This window comes from Dermochelys coriacea, chromosome 3 (genome assembly GCF_009764565.3).
Source record: "Dermochelys coriacea isolate rDerCor1 chromosome 3, rDerCor1.pri.v4, whole genome shotgun sequence".
Classification (NCBI taxonomy): Eukaryota; Metazoa; Chordata; order Testudines; family Dermochelyidae; genus Dermochelys; species Dermochelys coriacea.
In genome coordinates, this window is record NC_050070.1 from 23,491,786 (window position 1) to 23,511,434 (window position 19,649).

Sequence of the window (19,649 nt, forward strand, 5' to 3'; positions counted from 1 at the left end):
AGGGGAGATGCAACTCTCGATCTAGTCCTGAGTGGAGCACAGGATCTGGTCCAGGAGGTAACTATAACCGGACCACTTGGAAATAGTGACCATAATATAATAACATTTAACATTTCTGTGGTGGGAAGAACACCTCAACATCCCAACACTGTGGCATTTAATTTCAGAAAAGGGAACTATGCAAAAATGAGGAGGTTAGTTAAACAGAAATTAAAAGATACAGTGACTAGAGAAGAGAACCACTAACCCAGGAACCTCTCCTTGCAACAAAGCCCTTTGCCAACTGTGTCCACATGTCTATTCAGGGGACACCATCATAGGGCCTCATCACATCAGCCACACTATCAGAGGCTCGTTCACCTGCGCATCTACCAATGTGATATATGCCATCATGTGCCAGCAATGCCCCTCTGTCATGTAGATTGGTCAAACTGGACAGTCTCTATGTAAAAGAATAAATGGACACAAATCAGACGTCAAGAATAATAACATTCAAAAACCAGTCGGAGAACACTTCATTGTCTTTGGTCACTCGATTACAGACCTAAAAGTGGCAATTCTTCGACAAAAAAACTTCAAAAACAGACTCCAAGGAGAGGCTGCTTAATTGGAATTAATTTGCAAACTGGATACAATTAACTTAGGCTTGAATAGAGACTGGGAGTGGATAGGTCATTACACAAAGTAAAACTATTTCCCCATGTTTATTCCCCCCCCCCCCCGCACTGATCCTCAGACATTCTTGTCAACTGCTGGAAATGGCCCATCTTGATTATCACTACAAAAGGTTCTCTCCACCCTCCCTCCTCCCCCGCTCTCCTGCTGGTAATAGCACACCTTAAGTGATCACTCTCATTACAGTACAGTGTGTATGGCAACACCCATTGTTTCATGTTCTCTGTGTATATAAATCTCCCCACTGTATTTTCCACTGAATGCATCCGATAAAGTGAGCTGTAGCTCATGAAAGCTTATGCTCAAATAAATTTGTTAGTCTCTAAGGTGCCACAAGTCCTCCTTTTCTTTTTGCGAATACAGACTAACACGGCTGCTACTCTGAAACCAGTGACTGGAATGAAATCCCTGCAAGCTGCATGGACACTTTTCAAAGACACCATAATAGAGGCTCAACGTAAATGAATACCCCAAATTAAAACACACAGTAAATGAACTAAAAAAGAGCCACCGTGGCTTAACAACCATGTAAAAGAAGTAGTGAGAGAAAAAAAGGCATCTTTTAAAAAGTGGAAGTCAAATCCTAGTGAGGTAAATAGAAAGGAGCATAAACACTGCCAAATTAAATGTAAAAACATAATAAGAAAAGCCAAAAAGGAGTTTGAAGACAGCTAGCCAAAACCTCAGAAGGTAATAGCAAAATGTTTTTAAGTACATCAGAAGCACGAAGCCTGCTAAACAACCAGTGGGGCGTCTGGATGATCGAGATACAAAAGGATCACTTAAAGACAATAAAGTCATCACAGAGAAACTAAATGAATTCTTTGCTTCAGTCTTCACGGCTGAGGATGTTAGGGAGATTCCCAAACCTGAGCCATCTTTTGTCAGTGACAAATCTGAGGAATTGTCACAGACTGAAGTGACACTAGAGGAGGTTTTGGAATTAACTGAGAAACTTAACAGTAACAATTCACTGGGACCAGATGGCATTCACTCAAGAGTTCTGAAAGAACTCAAATGTGAAATTGTGGAACTATTAACTATGGTTTGTAACCTGTCTTTTAAACCAGCTACTGTACCCAATGACTGGAAGATAGCTAATGTAACGCCAATATTTAAGAAAGGCTCTAGAGGTGATCCTGGCAATTACAGACCAGTAAGACTAACGTCAGTACTGGGCAAATTAGTTGAAACAATAGTAAAGAATAAAATTGTCAGACACATAGAAGAACATAAATTGTTGGGCAAAAGTCAACATGGTTTCTGTAAAGGGAGATCATGTCTTACTAATCTATTAGAGTTCTCTCAGGGGGTCAACAAACGTGGACAAGGGGGATCCAATGGACATAGCGTACTTAGATTTCCAGAAAGCCTTTGACAAGGTCCCTCACCACAGGCTCTTATGTAAATTAAGTTGTCATGGGATAAGAGGGAAGATCCTTTCATGGATTGAGAACTGGTTAAAAGACAGGGAACAAAGGGTAGGAATAAATGGTAAATTTTCAGAATGGAGAGGTATAACTAGTGGTGTTCCCCAAGGGTCAGTCCTAGGACCAATCCTATTCAACTTATTCATAAATGATCTGGAGAAAGGGGTAAACAGTGAGGTGGCAAAGTTTGCAGATGGTACTAAACTGCTCAAGATAGTTGAGACCAAAGCAGACTGTGAAGAACTTCAAAAAGATCTCACAAAACTAAGTGATTGGGCAACAAAATGGAAAATGAAATTTAATGTGGATAAATGTAAAGTAATGCATGTTGGAAAAAATAACCCCAACTATACATACAATATGATGGGAGCTACTTTAGCTACAACTAATCAGGAGAAAGATCTTGGAGTCATCGTGGATAGTTCTCTGAAGACATCCACGCAGTGTGCAGTGACAGTCAAAAAAGTAAATGGGATGTTAGAAATCATTAAAAAGGGATAGAGAATAAGACAGAGAATATCTTATTGCCGTTATATAAATCCATGGTATGCCCACATCTTGAATACTACATACAGATGTGGTCCCCTCATCTCAGAAAAGATATACTGGCATTAAAAAAGGTGGCAACTAAAATGATTAGGGGTTTGGAACGGGTCCCATATGAGGAGAGATTAAAGAGGCTAGGACTTTTCAGCTTGTAAAAGAGGAGACTGGGGGGATATGATAGAGGTACGTAAAATCATGAGTGGTATGGAGAAAGTGAATAAGGAAAAGTTATTTACTTGTTCCCATAATATAAGAACTAGGGGCCACCAAATGAAATTAATGGGTAGCAGGTTTAAAACAAATAAAAGGAAGTTCTTCTTCACTCAGCACACAGTCAACCTGTGGAACTCCTTGTCTGAGGAGGTTGTGAAGGCTAGGACTATAACAGGGTTTAAAAGAGAACTGGATAAATTCATGGAGGTTAAGTCCATTAATGGCTATTAGCCAGGATGGATAAGGAATGGTGTCCCTAGCCTCTGTTTCTCAGAGGGTGGAGATGGATGGCAGGAGAGAGATCACTAGATCATTACCTGTTAGGTTCACTCCCTCTGGGGCACCTGGCATTGGCCACTGTAGATAGACAGGATACTGGGTTGGATGGACGTTTGGTCTGACCCAGTATGGCCATTCTTATGTTCTTATCATAGAGTTAAACAGGCCAACTACTGCACAAATGGGTGACTCCTTGTGGTTTCTCATCTGTAATATCTTCTTCATCAGGAAGTTAGGAAGATTTTATTACTTAATGAAAACAAAATATTTTGCAGTTTTTGCAACACTGCAGATGCTAGCTTCAGTGTCCTGGCTGAATGCCAAGTAGGAAAGCAGCATTTTACCTATAATATAATTGCTAAGTATTGCATGGTATTTTCTTCCAGAGGGTAATGCTCATGAGCAAGTATTGGTTGAAAAATGATTTGGGAGACTTAAAGGCCAGAGGCACATTGTAAATGTGAGATATTTGACATCAACTGATCACATGCTGCTGATACCAATACAACTCAACCACATATGGTCTGAAGTAAATAGGATGAAATTCAATAAGGACAAATGCCAAGTACTCCGGTTAGGAAGGAACAATCATTTGCACACATAGAAAATGGGAAATGACTGCCTAGGAAGGAGTACTGTGGAAAGGGATCTAGGTGTCATAGTGGACCACAAGCTAAATATGAGTCAACGGTATAACACTGTTGCAAAAAAAGCAAACATCATTCTGGGATGTATTAGCAGGAGTGTTGTAAGCAAGACATGAGAAGTAATTCTTCCGTTCTATTCCGCACTGATTAGGCCTCAACTGGAGTATTGTGTCTAGTTCTGGGCACCACATTTCAGGAAAGATGTGGACAAATTGGAGAAAGTCCAGAGAAGAGCAACAAAAATGATTAAAGGTCGAGAAAACATGATCTATGAGGAAAGATTGAAAAAATTGCATTTGTTTAGTCTGGAGAAGAGAAGACTGAGGGGGGACATGATAACAGTTTTCAAATACATAAAAGGTTGTTACAAGGAGGAGGCAGAAAAATTGTTCGTCTTAACATCTGAGGATAGGACAAGAAGCAATGGGCTTAAATTGTAGCAAGGGCAGTTTAGGTTGGACATTAGGAAAAACTTACTAACTGTCAGAAGGTTAAACGTGGAATAAATAGCCTAGGGAGGTTGTGGAATCTCCATCACTGGGGATTTTTAAGAGCATGTTAGACAAACACCTGTCAGGGATGTTCTAGATAATACTTAGTCCTGCCTTGAGTGCAGGGGACTGAACTAGATGACCTCTCGAGGTCCCTTCCAGTTCTATGATTCTATGTCTGAGATGCGATCACAGGAGTTCACTTTTTGTTATTTTTTCTAAAATAAATAATATCCTGCAAACACATAGAAGGTGAAATCCTGCAGTCAGTGGCAAAACTCCCATAGACTTAAATAGGATCAGGATTCCACCCAGAGTGTCCTATCCTGAAGGATCCAAACTGCTTTACAAACTCCTCACTCTTTTTAAAAATGGATTTTACTAATGTAATAATTAAAGTAAATCCTCATGCAATGGAACATACGGACACATCAATAATCTAATATGAATCTATGAATGCAAAGAAATATAACATTAAGGTTGGACTGATTCCACAGGGCTATCTAATTTTATTTGCCTCTTTTTATCTCTGAGAACTTTCTTCTTTGTGGGTTTGAATCAGACTATTCATTTTACTTAAGCATATGTTGCTGTAGCTGAATATAAGTAACAGGAGAGGGCAGCAGAGCACATATCACCTGAGATTAGTACTCAGCCTAGAGCCTCTTTTAATACACAGGTTTCAGAGTAGCACAGTATTTGCATGCTTGTCTGTTTTTAGTATTTTATTCCTTTCTGCTCAGGGTTCATGAATGACTGAAGCTTGGGCCTATTTAATTGTGGTCATTAATTGCCTAATAAATTCCCCTGGCAATTTTTGCAGCATTGCGGGTATTGGCCTCAATGTCACAGTGATGAAGTTCTGATTACCTAAAATTTACCCTGCAGTTTCAATTGATTCACAGATTGCAAAGCCAGAAGGGACCATTGTGACCATCTAGTCAACCTTCTGTATAACACAGGGCACAGAACTTCCCCAAAATAATTTCTAGAGTGTATCTTGTATGTAACTCTTCTGCCAGGTGAAGTCAGAAATAACAAGGTTTTGGTTCAATATCTAGGGGTTGCTCTGAATTACACAATGAGCCCCCCCACCCAGTAATCTGGGAAAACTGAACACCAACCCAGGATGCCTCTAAGAGCCAATACTTCCCAACTCACAAGCATTGAGTCTGTGCTCCTCTTTATTAAAAGGAAAAGAGAACCCAGCATTAATTTGAGAAAACACCACAACCACAATTCCAACTCATAAAACCATAATCAAACACCTACCCCAGCGTACATTGGACAATGTCCTTTGCCTCAGTTTCCCACTGTGCAGTGAGGAAGTCTGATGAATGAATGCCCTTTTAATACACCTCTCCCCTCTCCATCCACTGGATCTCACTTGTAGTAGGTTGTCCTTAGTCATTGAAGACCCAGAGTCCAGCAGTGCACTCAACGGGGTCCACCTCCCACCCCTGAAAAGTGCTACTGTGATACCACCGCTTTGCAACTGGCTCACTGCCGGCGCTCATGACTGCTGCTGTCTCTGCCATTTGCTGGCATTCTGAATTGTAGCCCAAAACAAGCCAGAATTGATCACTATGGCAAAGCAGTTCTGTCTGCTGAATGTCTAGGCATAGTGGGTGTGTCTATGCAAATACAGTCTGCTCCTGAAGTCTTTTCCCCAGTGCACCACTAGATGTCAGAGGAGAGCTCATTCAGGCCCCGCCTACATGTAGAAAAGCATCTGATCTTGATTTTAAAATTGTCAGAATTCTTAAAATGGATAATCCACCCTTGATAAATTTTTCCTGTGGTTAATTACCGTCACTGTCAAAAATGTATGCCTTATTTCCAGTCTGAATTTGTCTAGCTCCAATTTTCAGCTGTTGGATCATGTTATACCTTTCTCTGCCAGACTGAAGAGCCCATTATAAAATATTTGTTCCCCATGTAGATACTTATAGACTGTGACCATCACCCCTTAACGTTCTTTTTGTTAAGATAAATAGATTGACCTCTCTAAGTCTATCATATACTGGCTAAGCGCGGGGGCAGTTGGGTGCATTGTTAACAAACATGGCAGAACCAGGCAGGAGTAGCAAGATTACACTTACCTCCTCTCTCCCTCCCACCCCTTCTGGGCAACTCTCATCTTGGATTTGATACATGATCCCCACAATCGCTATTCGGGAAAACTTTAGAGGGCCTGATCACTCCAGCACTTCCACACCTGATTCCAATGATGCAAGTGAAATTCCAAGCATGTGGTTGCTGGGACCAGGCAGCCCTCCCCCTTGTTTGCATTGAAAGAATATTTTTATTCATGTTGGGGTGCATTTTTGTGCTTTATTTTAATCTTTAATTTTCTTTTTTATGAGACATTTTAGTTTAATGCTTCTTTGGTTGGGGACAGAATGCAAATGAAACACACCTACACTATGAGGAGCAGTCTTTACAGGGAAAGCTGCCTGTTCCCAGCAACCACATGCTTGTAATTTCATGGGCGTCATTGAAATCATAAATGGAAGTGCTGGTGTGATCAGGCCTCTAAAGTTTTTCTGAGTAGCAATTGTGGGATCACGTATCATACTAATAAAGTTGATTACTCTTAATTTGGGCAGTATGCTATTGTTTGGAATAAATAATGTAATTAATTTTGCCTGTCACTGATATATGTAGAACAAAAAGGTGGTTAATAAATTTCCCCTGCAAACACCAATCTCTGCACCACTTCTTATTTATCTTATTGATGATATCACTATTTATAGTATTGTACATGTGGGTTTGTACCTGGAGTTCTGACAAAAAAACCAAAACCCAATAAACTGCTCTTTCTGGCCAGCTCTTGCTCAGTTTTTTCTTAAATTACGTCTCTCGGGTCAACATGTGAACTGCCAGCCACGGCTATACCTGATGGCTCTATTCAGAATCTATCGGATGTATTTCACTGCGACTGTGTTCCTAAAGAGCAGCCTGCAGCATGAGTTTATCGTCCTCAGTCCTGAATTTTTAGTACCAGTGAATGCAGACTCTGGATTAAAAGCCAGCTAACTGATGGATCTCAAAATGTAATTGTAAACAGGGAATTGTCACCGAGAAGGTGTGTTTCCAGTGGGGTCCCTCGGGGATTGGTTCTTGACCCTGTGCTATTTAACATTTTTATCAATGATCTGGAAAAAAAAAACCCATAGAATCATCACTGATAAAGTTTGCAGATGACACAAAAATTGGGGGAATGGTAAGTAATGAGGAGGACAGGTCGCTGATTCGGAGTGATCTGGATCTCCTGGTAAACTAGGTGCTAGCAAACAGTATGTGTTTTAACATGCCTAAAAGTAATTTTATAAATCTAGGAACAAAGAAAATAGGCCATACTTAAAGGATAGGGACTTTAATCTGAGAAGCAGTGACTCTGAAAAAGCTTTGGGGGTCATGGTAGATAATCAGCTGAACATGAGCTCCCAATGTGATGCTGTGGCCCAAAGAGTTAATGCGATCCTGGGATGCATGAACATAGGAATCTCGAGTAACAATACAGAGGTTATTCTACCTAGCAGCTGAGCATTTAATAATCAGAAATAGACTTAGCTTATTCTACCTCTGTATTTGGCACTGGTGCAACCACTGCTGGAATACTCTGTCCAGTTCTACTGAACACAATAAGAAGGATGTTGATAAGTTGAAGATGGTTCAGAGAAGAGCCAAGAGAATAATTAAAGGATTAGAAAACATGCCTAGTAGCAACAGACTGAAAGAACTCAATCTATTTAGTTTAACACAGAAAAGATTAAAGGGTGATGTGATTACAGTCTGTAAGTACCTACATCTGGAACAACTATTTAATAATGGGCTTGTCAATCTAACTGGAAGATGAAGTTAGACAAAGTCAGATTGGAAATAAGGTGTGCACTTTTGACAGTAAGGGTAATTATTCCTGGGAACAATTTATCAAGGGTCCTGGTGGATTCTCCATCACTGACAATTTTTAAATCAAAATTGGATGTGCTATAGGAAATTATTTTGGGGGCAGTTCTATGGCCTGTGTTATGCAGGAGGTCAGACTAGATTATCACAATGGCCCCTCCTGGCCCTGGGGTCTATGAATCTATGACTAGGCGTCAACGGTTCCTAATAGATCTTGAACAGGATGCTTATCAGCACTAATATATGGGGCTTTGCTGTTTGTGTTCACAGCTTTATTAACTAAGTTTAGGCTTGTTGTTCAGCAGGATAGCTAAGAAACTCTCAAAAGAGCACACATCTGCTTCATTCGTCCGCCATGTACTGGGTCTTGTAGTGCAGCTCCCTCTGAGAAGTAAGGAAAGACTCAAAATACTGAGAATGGCAAGCAGGGGCACAGGCTGCTGATTTCCTCTCTCTAATCCACAAGCTGTGTTTCATCAGTTTATTACTCACCGTTGCACTTGTGAGATGTCCAGTTGCAGAATATTTCTGCTGGTCAACATTTGATCTTATTTTGATTTTAGGTCATGTTTATAGAAATTAGACATTCTCTTCCCATTTGCCATCAGTTTAGTGTAAGGAGTGCACGGGGTCAGCTAGAGCTACTAGCCATGCTAACCATCCTAGAAGGGACATGTAGGAAAAGGAAAGGGGGCAGTCATGGCACAGCACCCCCTTGCATACTGGGCAAATCTTTCTTGCACATCTGTGTTTTCTTGTAAGGCAATCTATTTTTCTATCACCATGATCTATTATAGGTACTTACATGGCCTCTATTAACATAGCAGCTGAGCATTTAATAATCAGAAATGGACTTAGCTTCCATCACCCTGTGAGGCAGGGAAATGCTAGTCTTCCCAGCAACTAGCTCATAGTCACCTAGGATAGTTGTAGTGGACCACAGAATTGAACTCTGGTCTTCTAAGGTCCAACCTAGGGCCTTAGCAGCCAGACCATCTTTCCACTGCAAGTCAGTGTTGTTCATTTACTTTTTCAGAAGTGCAGTTGCCTTAAAAAAAAACCAGAAGACAAAAGGTTATATTTTATTTTCTTTCCAGGAAAACCTTCCTTTAGACAGTGAAAGATTCATACACTGTCTCACTTTTTTCTTTACACTGAGTGGAAATTATGCCTGTGGAGCAATGTTCTGCCATAAATTACACTTCATGCAACCCAAAATGGGAAGAGGTCAATTGGGTTTCCAAAGAAGTAAATCAAAGCAGCAGTTGGCCTCTTCTCTATGCACAAGATAGTCATTATACAAGCTTCTATGTGCCTGGGGCAGGGCATGGTTGCTCCTCAGGAAGTAGATTATGACTAAAAGAATTAGCATTGCAGTTTAGATTTTGAAAATATTGAAAATAGTAGAGAAAAACTCATTTTAGAAGAAAAAAAAAGCTCAAAGTGAGCAAGGCAGAGGTTGTGCATGCTCTGACTTCCTGCTTCCGCATGTCATTAATGGGTTCTCAGAACTGGGCTTTTTAATTATACTGAAATGCAAGCTATGCCCACACATATTACCAAGCTCCCTAGCACCAAATTCTGCTCATTTACAACCCATACTTTCCCACTGACTCCTCTGAGCAGAATTTGGCCCCTTATCTCCAGAATGTTAGGTTGTGAGCTGCATGGAAAAAGGTTAATCACTGTGGGGACTTGAGGCAACAGACGAAGAAAGTTGCATTCCACTGGAAACATGCAACTGTCAACCAATAGCGGGATAGTGTTTCGTGTATCGCATCCGGGGTCATAACAAGAGACTCTATGCTTGTAAAACTCAACCGATCCTTTATTGAGAAAACTATTTACAGAGATGCTGCAACTGCACCTAGCATTCTAGCCTTATGCAAGTAGACTGACAATGCGGTGCCTTCTTCAAACTCTTCCTCCTGAAATATGTGCTCCTCTCTGCAAGTTCCATGCAGGTTGCTCCAGAGGGCAGCTTTGACCATGGGAGATAGTTCCTTCACAGGAGCCTTACGAATTTTCCCATTGGCTTCAATGGACTTTGGATCAAATGTTGAATGGAAATCCCATTTTTTACCCAGGTTTTCCTGCAATAGTACCTAGGAGGTTTCACTCCATATTCTTTATGAAAATATGCTTATGATATGAATATGATGTAATTGAGATGTAAGATGGGTCTTGTAAGATATCATTGGAAAAGTTATAATTTACTGAATGTAATTATCCAATGTGTATGCCTGTATCATTTCTGTATCTTAAGTTAGGACTATTGATTATGTATCTGTATTTCAACTATGCTACTTTGGGTGATGCCCACTGCTAACACTTCAGGTACAACAATGAAAAGCCAGGCAGGGCGGATGGCCCATCAGTGAGGACAATGGCCTGGGAAAAGACTTGGACTTCCTGCGAATGCTCCATACTGCCACTGACTCATGGAGGCTTTGATACTACAGAGTCAGGTGGTCTTGTCACCTGATGCTAAACATTACCTGGAACTTCTTGTAACTTTCCACTGGAAGGGAAGGGGGGGTCAAGTTTGGGAACCAAAGGATTCCCACCATATGTAAATCCTATTTAAGGGTGGGGAGGAAGGCAAACGGGAGTCCTCCTCTCCGCCTGTCTGACCAAGAAGAAAGGCTGCTAAAGCCACCTGAAGGGAAGGCAAGGGGGAAGTTCAGACTGAGATAAGGGTCCAGTCTGAAAAGGAATATAACTGGAACTCTGAACCACAGAAACTTTTTAACCTGCCTAAAATAACATCTATAGTGAGAATTTACATTTTGTAACCTGTTTCTTAAGCATATTGAGCTTAGCTTGCATATTTTGCTTTATTTGGTCACTAATCTGCTTTGTTCTATCTGTTATCGATTATGTTCACTTAAAATTCACCTTTTGTAGTTAAACTTATTTCTTGTTTATAATATAACCCAGTTTATGTAATTTCTAACTGGGCAGGGGGCAAGAAGTTGTGCATATCTCCCTCCACATTGAGGGAGGGGGCGAATTTCATAAAACCTTTGGGTTTGAACCCCTTAAAGGGAATGGGCACCAGAGTGTTGGGGCAAGTCCCTAAGGCTGAATCTTTCCAGAGCGGATCTCTGTCTTTCAGGGTGTGGCCCTGCCTGCGTGCTTGGATGGAAGAGGCTTGTGAGCCTAACCGAGCAAGGCCAGGTAATGGGGACCCAGGCTGGCAGCATAGGCCGACTCAGTAGCATCCCAGCACATCAGGTGAACCCCAAAGGGCCCAAACCCATCACAGTACTCTCATCTTTAGACTTTTTTATCACACACCTAGGTACAGAATTAAAAAAATGCTTTAGCCTGTCCTTTGCCAACAGGGAGAGAAGAGCAAGAAATTTCTATTTTCTTTTACTCTGCTCTTGGGAATTGTTGAGATACTACAGTGATAGGGTACATCTAAGAACACAGATACAAAGATGTAGGAAGAGTAAAAAGCACTGAGGCAGTCTCACCACCAAGGTGAACTAGGTCATTGAGAGCAGAGCTGGGCAAAAACAAAATGGTTTTGGTTTAAATCAAATCAGATGTTTTAAATCAAATCAGTTTGGTCCCCAAATTAAAAAACCAGTTATTCCCTCAGCTCCAAATGTGAGACTTATGAAAATGGGTTGGGTTCATAGGCACTGACTTCATGGGTGCTCCGGGGCTGGGGCATCCATGTGGAAAAATTAGTAGGTGCTCTGTACCCACCAGCAGCCAAGCTCTCCTCCCTCCCCACTCCACCTCCCCTCCTCCCCTCCTCTGCTGCCTCCTCCTCCCCCGAGTGCGCCGTGTCCCAGCTCCTCCACCTACCACCCAGCACTTCCCGCCTGGCTGCCGCCAAACAGCTGTTTGGCTACTCTGGGAGCAGGGGGAGGAGCGGGAACATGGTGCACTCAGGGGAGGAGGTGGGGCCAGGTTGGGGATTTGGGGAAGGAGTTGGAATAGGAGCAAGGAGGGGATGGAATTGGGGCGGGGACTTTGGGGAAGGGGTTGGAATGGGGGTGGGGTACAGGCAGGACCTCATGGAAGGAGTGGAGTTGGGGCAGGGCTGAGGGCAGAGGGGCATCGAGCACCCACCAGCGGGAGCAGAAGTCGGCACCTATGGTTGGCTTTGCTGCTGAGCTAAGCACAGCCTTTAATCACCTTATTTATCCAAATCCTTTCATGGCTGCCTTTTTAGATTGAGGAGATGAGTTCATTACCAACTGGCAGGAGTTTTTAGTAGACGAGTCATCCATCTGTCTGTACGTGCTGCACTGAGGAAGCACTTTTCCCGGGCAAAGTCTACTTGGCATTGTACTTCGCTCCATGTCAATAGGTTAACTACTGACAAAAACACTTACAGTGGTTATCAGAAGAACTTGTAAAAGAACAAGTGATTTTGCTAGGTTGTCATTGAAATATGGGCCCTTTCCTGCTCCAACTGAGTAAAGGGCATGATCCCTTGAGTTCAATAGACTGGAAGTAGACCCTATAACCTACATTGCAATCTGAATATCTGTTTAATATGAACCTCTTTGTGAACCTACAGGGTGAGTTTGCTTCCATTGCTTGTGAACTGAGCTGTAGAGTTCACAGAGTCCTAAGGGCATAACTCATCTATTAGTGGTTGGTATAATCCTCATAGCATATTTAGCCTGTCATCGTTTCTAGATTAAGAAGGCAATTTCTCAGCCTGTGTGTCTTTTCAGGCATTTACATTATGTTCTCAGGCTCCTGTAACCTTTACAGAACGCAGTCTGATAAATGAACTATGCTTTTTGTGCTGACTGACATCAGGATGACTCTGCTTCCAGAATTCTAATAGTATGGTCAATAGCTTTGTGCTTTTCAGGTTTTTGAAGCACGATTTTATAGACCTAGATAAAGGAAGCATTTCTCTTCCACTGGCAATAGTAAGAAACAAATAAAAAAGGCATCTAGCTTTCTGCCTAAAAGTACAAAAAGCAGCACTATCCAATAGGTACTATAAATGTATTGAAAGCCAGCCTGCTGGCATGGTGCCCAGTAACTCATGTACATAGACTACTCCTGAGGGCATTCTGCACCAAAAAATTAAAAATTCTGCACCAAAAAATTAAAATTCTGCACACAATTTTTTAAAATTCTGCAAATTTTATTTGTCAAATAAATGTGGAGGCTCCAGCATGGCATTGGGGAGCACAGACTACTGGCCGCACAGAGGTGGAAGATCACTCTGCAACTTCTCCTGGGACACAGATTTAGTGGTGAGGCTGCACCCAACCCTGACACAGTGCAATGATTGGGCTTGCCCCCAGAAACACCCTCAGGGCCCTGCCCCTCTGTGCCAGATGCACCAGGTGTGGGCAGGCAGGCTCAGCCTGGCAGGATCCAAGTGTGGAGGTGCTTAGTATGGGGGAATCCAGGTGTGGGTTGAGAGGTTTCTGTGTGGGACAATCTGGGTGCGGGCAGCACAGTGGGGAATCTGGGTGTGGGGGGATCTGGATGCACAGGGGTTTGTTGTGGGGTTCTAGGTGCAATGGTAATGGGACTCCACGGGGTGGTCCACAGGTAAAGGTGGTTGGAGCTCAGTGGGAGAGGGGGTCTGGGTGTGGCAGGTATAGAGCTCAGCAGAGAGGCTTGGGGGGGATAGAGCTTGTCAGGGCGGTCTGGGTGTGGGGGGGTTACTGGGGCATCCAGATACTGAGGGAGTGGGGCTCAGTGGAGTGGGGATCCAGTGCAGGATCCGGGAGACTCATCAGGGTGGTCCAGGTGCAGGGGCAGTAGGGCTCGGCAGGGGAGGTTCTGTGTGTGAGGGGGTGGTGGTGAGGCTCGGCTGGAGGGTCTGGGAGTGAGGGATCTGAATGCATGGGGGTTGAGCAGATGGTGCAGCAGCTCCCCATACAGTGATTCCTCCACCTGCAGCTGAGGAGCAATAGGTGCAGGAAGTGGGGGGAGTTTGCAGGGCTTCCTACAGCTGGGGGAGAAATCTGGGAGTGGGTCTGACACAGCCCTGGATGCTGTGCAGGGGAAGAAGAAGTACCATCCTCCCTGGCCCAGGCAGGACTAGCAGCTGAGTCCGGCGCAGAATAGGAGCCACCAGCCAGGTCTTCGCCCCCTGCTCCACAGTGATTTACCTCTCTGCTGGCTGCCTTGGGCACCCAAAACATACTGCTGGGGAGGGTTGCATGACTGCTCTTGCGGCTTCCCTTTGCTTCCCCATCAGAAAGTTATTTTTCTGCAGGGAAGCAAAGAAATCTGCGTGGGAAATAAATTCTGCACATGAGCAGTGGCACAGAATTCCCCCAGGAGTAATAGGCTCAGAAGTGGATGTTGAGACTAGTTTAGCAAAGACCAGTCATTCTGTAGAAGCAACATAATTTACCTCCAGAGATAAGGATGCTGGCAGGTCCTTGTTCAATACTACTCTAATAGTTAAACCAAGGACCAATATCAATGGCAGTTGTTCATATTGCTATCTTTGTCAGACGAGTGGATGTTTAGTGTGGAGGAAAGTGCTATATGACTGAAAGAAATATGGGGATTAAAAAATGAGAATAAAATAGATGCGGAAAAATTGGTATCTCCCATTCAGGAAAAAAACTCTTTTCCTCAGCTTCAAGCTCTCCAGTACAATCTGTATAGTACAGCACATTAATTAAATAGCTAATAACCACAGGAAAATGAGTACTTGCTCTTCCCTCATCTCTAACTCTTCAAGCACAGAGTGGTCAAAATGGTTCAGAACCTCTGTATAAATTAAAAGCTTGATACAAATTATTCCTTTGAGGTTAGTCCCTTTTAAAAGACATGCTCAAAGTCATACAGGAAGTCTGTGGCACTAAAACACAGCAAGGGGGAACCTCAGAGTATCTAAGGTTTTGCATACCTTGTGAACTACTTTTTGAGTTCATAGTTTTACAGGGTTCATGATCCATCACCGCAGTGCAGATCTGGGCAAAGATTCAGGCCTGTTCTAAGTATATTGGGGTGGGGGGACATTTTGTCTCTTCCTATGTTGCTAAACTTTTGACAAATGCTTATGATCTGTTGCAATAATGATTTTTTTCTTATTGAGGAGTCAATGCATCATTCCACCCATCACTTATAGTGTGCTACTAGAACAGCCAAACTGATTTTCATCAAACCTTTATGGCTGTAAATCTCAGGGGCCAGTTCCTCAGCTGATGTTTGACTTCAATGGAGTGACACTGATTTATGCCAGCTCTAAATCTGGTCCAAGGTCTTTTAACAGGAATGATAATTTCTGGATGCCTGGAATAAGAGAGATGCAAAAGTTGAAATATTTGCTTCACACATGGGGCCAAGTTATAGCCCTGTAAAACTCTAAAGTACTAAGATAAGAAGAGTTACAGTGTGGGGAAGGAGATGTTATGGTAGTATAAGTCACAGTGCCTCCTGGATGCTGGAGGGGAATGTGCTGCCAGTGCTGGCATACTGTAAAATGTAACATCACCATTGCCCTCAAGCACTGCCCAGTATGCAAGGGGGTGCTGTGCCATAACCGCCCCCCTTTCCTTTTCCTACATGTCCCTTCTAGGATGGTTAGCACGGCTAGAAGCTCTAGCCAACCCCTTGCACTCCTGACTGGTTCTTGTGCAACTGCTCACATGTGATTTCTGAGAGGGGATGGCTGGGAGGGAGAAGTGCAAAGTACACGACATTATAAATATTCTTAAAGGTTCAGGCTAACCAGTGCTAAGGAGGAATGGGGGAGTGGAGTTGAGGAGCAGCAATCTATGCTTGTCTCAGCTCGGAGGCATTTGGTATATCTTACTCTCAGATGTATATGTAAGAGGTGTTACAATCACAGGCAAAGTCTTCGGGGCTATCAGCTTTTAATCATTTGAGGCTGATATGAGTCTGCAGTATGTCTTTGCCAGAGGATTAGTGGATTTGATTTTTGTAAACTACTAACTATTAAAAAATATTTTGATTTGAACACTAATAGCATTTACGTTGATGATTGCACCATGGTCATGACAGATCTGGTAAGTTTCTAAATAGTATTTCAATAAAGCAAATGAAGACTTTCAATTTTATTTTCACTTGAATATTATTGTGGATGTTTTACGGTTCAAATGAATGGATTATTTGACCTCAATTTTCAGTAGTATAATTTTATTATTTCTGGAATTAATAATTGCCATAGTTGCAGCAAACCAGATAAAACCTTGCTTGCATTATTGACAGAGGTAACTTAAATTTTTTTTTCATAACTTAGGTTACAATGATGATTATTATTTATCATTTAACTTTTGGTAGCAGCAGTAAGGTATTAGGTTCCATCTCTATACACAGAAAGAGGCACTTCCTGCCCCAAACAATTTACTATTTGAGAAGGCCAGCACAACAGAAAATGTGGATCAGAGGGATACACTTAAAATATTCACAATTTTTATACACATTGTAGCTCAGATTAATTTAACTCGGATTGACAGGTCCGTGGTGCATTGATTTCTTGTTACATGACTGGTTATTTAGTTTAAATGGTGAAAACAGATGCAACTTCAAAGAGCAACTGCTCCTTGAGGGACTTTTCCAGTTTCCTTTGGGAGTATTTCCATTGATGTCGGGCATTGTGTCAGGCCCTAAATAATCCTTTCTGTTTTCTACCAACTTTCACCCAATATCCCACAGTGTTTTGCAAATGTTAATTAATTACACCTCACAATACCACTGTAAGGAAGGCATTATTGTACCCATTGTAGAAATGGGTAAACTGAGGGAACAATTTGCTCATAGTCAGGTAACAAGCAAGCAGCATAGCCAGGAATAAAACCAAGGACACCTGCTTCCTTGTCTTGAGCTCTGACTCTCTTTCCGACTGTTTACAGTTTGTGTGCCTCATCAGTCTGTCTTTTACTTATTCGTTTCTTTGGATTTATGCATATTAGATTCTCATGCTGACTCCCTTACCATGTGCAGTACAACGACTCCCTTCTGCACACGCAGCCTCTCTGAGGCTGCTGCAATTCTGAATACTGTGCATGACAAAGATGACATTAATGTCAGACATTTCAGGCACTGCACAAGATGTGCATATACCTAAACAGAGCCACCATGTTATCCTATGAGTGTAACCCTTCTCTCCCCTTTTCCTTCTATTATTTGACCCCTCTCTTTGTGTATGTCTACAAATAAGCTCGTTGGTCAGTAACCTCTGTGAAGCATCAAACACATTTTTGTGATACAGTAAAATTAATTAGAATTAATAATTGCCCACTCTGTGTCAACTCAGAAATGTACAAATACTGCTGTGATTGAACACTGGACCTTAGCCGTTAATGATCTCCCTGTTTCCATCCCAATGACTTCAATGGGGTTGCACTTGAGAGCAGCATTTTGCCCTTTGATGTCAGACTCAAACACCAAACATCATTAATTCTTAATACAACTTTAAATTCTGTGCTGTCTTGTTAGCCGGGGTTCTTTCAACCCAAAGCTCTTGGTAACTTTTACTCAGTGCAACGTGGTGTCAGGAAATAAATCGGGGAGACACGGCCGTCCGACCGATAGATGGCTGGCACAAACAGGACAACCCCAAAGTGCTTTCACTTAAAGCTAAACTTTACTTAGTGTCAAGCACTTACACACATCCACAAAGAGTTGGTAAAACACCCCCAATCCTTGATAATTACCAAAGCTGAGTGTGGCTCTCAAGTGACACAGCGGCAGGTTTCCAGTGGCCAAATCTCCCGTCTGCCGGTGGGGACTGCAAGATGTATCCAGAGGGAGAGTCCAAAAAGAGTCTAACTATCTCAAACTTTTTCCCCTTATTTATACATTAGTAATACAATGACATGTCCCTTAAAGAAAACTTGTTAAGTAAGCAGTTTCAATAGTCAAGCAAGAGGTTCCTTCTGATTATCGATTAACCAGGTGTGGGTTTTTTCAGAGTGTGAAGCCTTGATGTAATAGACATTCTGCGGCACATCCTGCTCTTCTAAGATGCATGTATCAGCAACTTCAACACAATTCTTATCAGGAAGGATGCGGGGTCAAGCTGCCTTCTCTGTGGCACCCAAAAAAACCCCTCCCCTCCTGCCTTGGTTAAGCTAAGCCTGCTGACTTGGCTGCTTTTAGCAATAAGCCTAGTGGTTTCAGGCACTTTACTGGTTTGCCAAAGTCTCCCCATACAGGGTTATATACAGTCCTGCTACAAGGTAATGACTTAGAGCTCCATGCATGGGATAGACACTGATTTGCATGTGCATGCAATCCCTGTGCAATTGTCTGGCTGCATGAGCTGTGGAACAATGTAATATTTGGCCCTCTGTCTAATAGCATCAAGAAACTGTCAGTAGAAAGTATTAATCTCTTACTAAATCCCCATCTCATTATTTCTAATCATGATCCTCAGAAGCATGGATACATTTGTGAGTGACACCTTCCATTTGTCACCAGAACAGATGGGTGAAAAATATCATCTAAAGGGCTGTTTCAAAGAAAATCTTCAAACTTGTTTTGGATATAAAAATGTTATTGATGGTTCCATGAGCAGCTCCACAAACCTTTTAGTAGGCATCTTCCCACCGGGTGTGCAAACCAGCAGTGGGATGGTTCTAGGCTGAGGGGAAGAAAATGAGATGAGCACATCGAAGTGAAGAGAGACACTCCCTGAAAAAGGAAAGCCCTGACCATTTCCTGGCCTGTTAGAGAAGGGAAGAGCTCTGACACCATAAACTTCTGTCCTCATAGATTCATAAATATTAAGGTCAGAAGGGACCATTCTGATCATCTAGTCCGACCTCCTGCACAACGCAGACCACAATCTCACCCACCCACCCACTCCTACGAAAAACCTCATCTATGTCTGAGCTATTGAAGTCCTCAAATCGTGGTTTAAAGACTTCAAGGAGCAGAGAATCCTCCCTCAAGTGACCCGTGCCCCATGCTACAGAGGAAAGCGAAAAACCTCCAGGGCCTCTTCCAATCTGCCCTGGAGGAAAATTCCTTCCTGACCCCAAATATGGCGATCAGCTAAACCCTGAGCATATGGGCAAAATTCTCCAGCCAGATACTACAGAAAATTCTTACCTGGGTAACTCAGATACCACCCATGTAATATCCCATCACAGGCCATTAGGCCTATTTACCATGAATATTTAAAGATCAATTAATTACCAAAATCACATTATCCCATCATACCATCTCCTCCATATACTTATCGAGTTTAATCTTAAAGTCAGATAGATCTTTTGCCTCCACTGCTTCCCTTGGAAGGCTATTCCAAAAGTAGACTCCTCTGATGGTTAGAAACCTTAGTCTAATTTCAAGTCTAAACTTCCTGGTAGCCAGTTTATATCCATTTGTTCTTGTGTCCATATTGGTACTGAGCTTAAATAATTCCTCTCCCTCTCCGGTATTTATCCCGCTGATATATTTATAGAGAGCAATCATATCTCCCCTCAACCTTCTTTTAGTTAGGCTAAACAAGCTAAGCTCCTTGAGTCTCCTTT

The 19,649-nt window shown here is 42.3% G+C and overlaps 1 long non-coding RNA gene across 1 annotated transcript; it reads right to left on the bottom strand.

Annotated features, from left to right (window-relative positions):
* Window positions 1–263: 263 nt before the first annotated feature.
* On the bottom strand, window positions 264–17,945 carry LOC122459620. The gene is made up of 3 exons (XR_006280425.1): window positions 17,829–17,945; window positions 8,628–8,633; window positions 264–274 (listed from the first exon to the last, which is right to left on the bottom strand). It is a non-coding gene; the product is annotated as an uncharacterized LOC122459620 (long non-coding RNA).
* Between the last annotated feature and the right edge of the window lie 1,704 nt (window positions 17,946–19,649).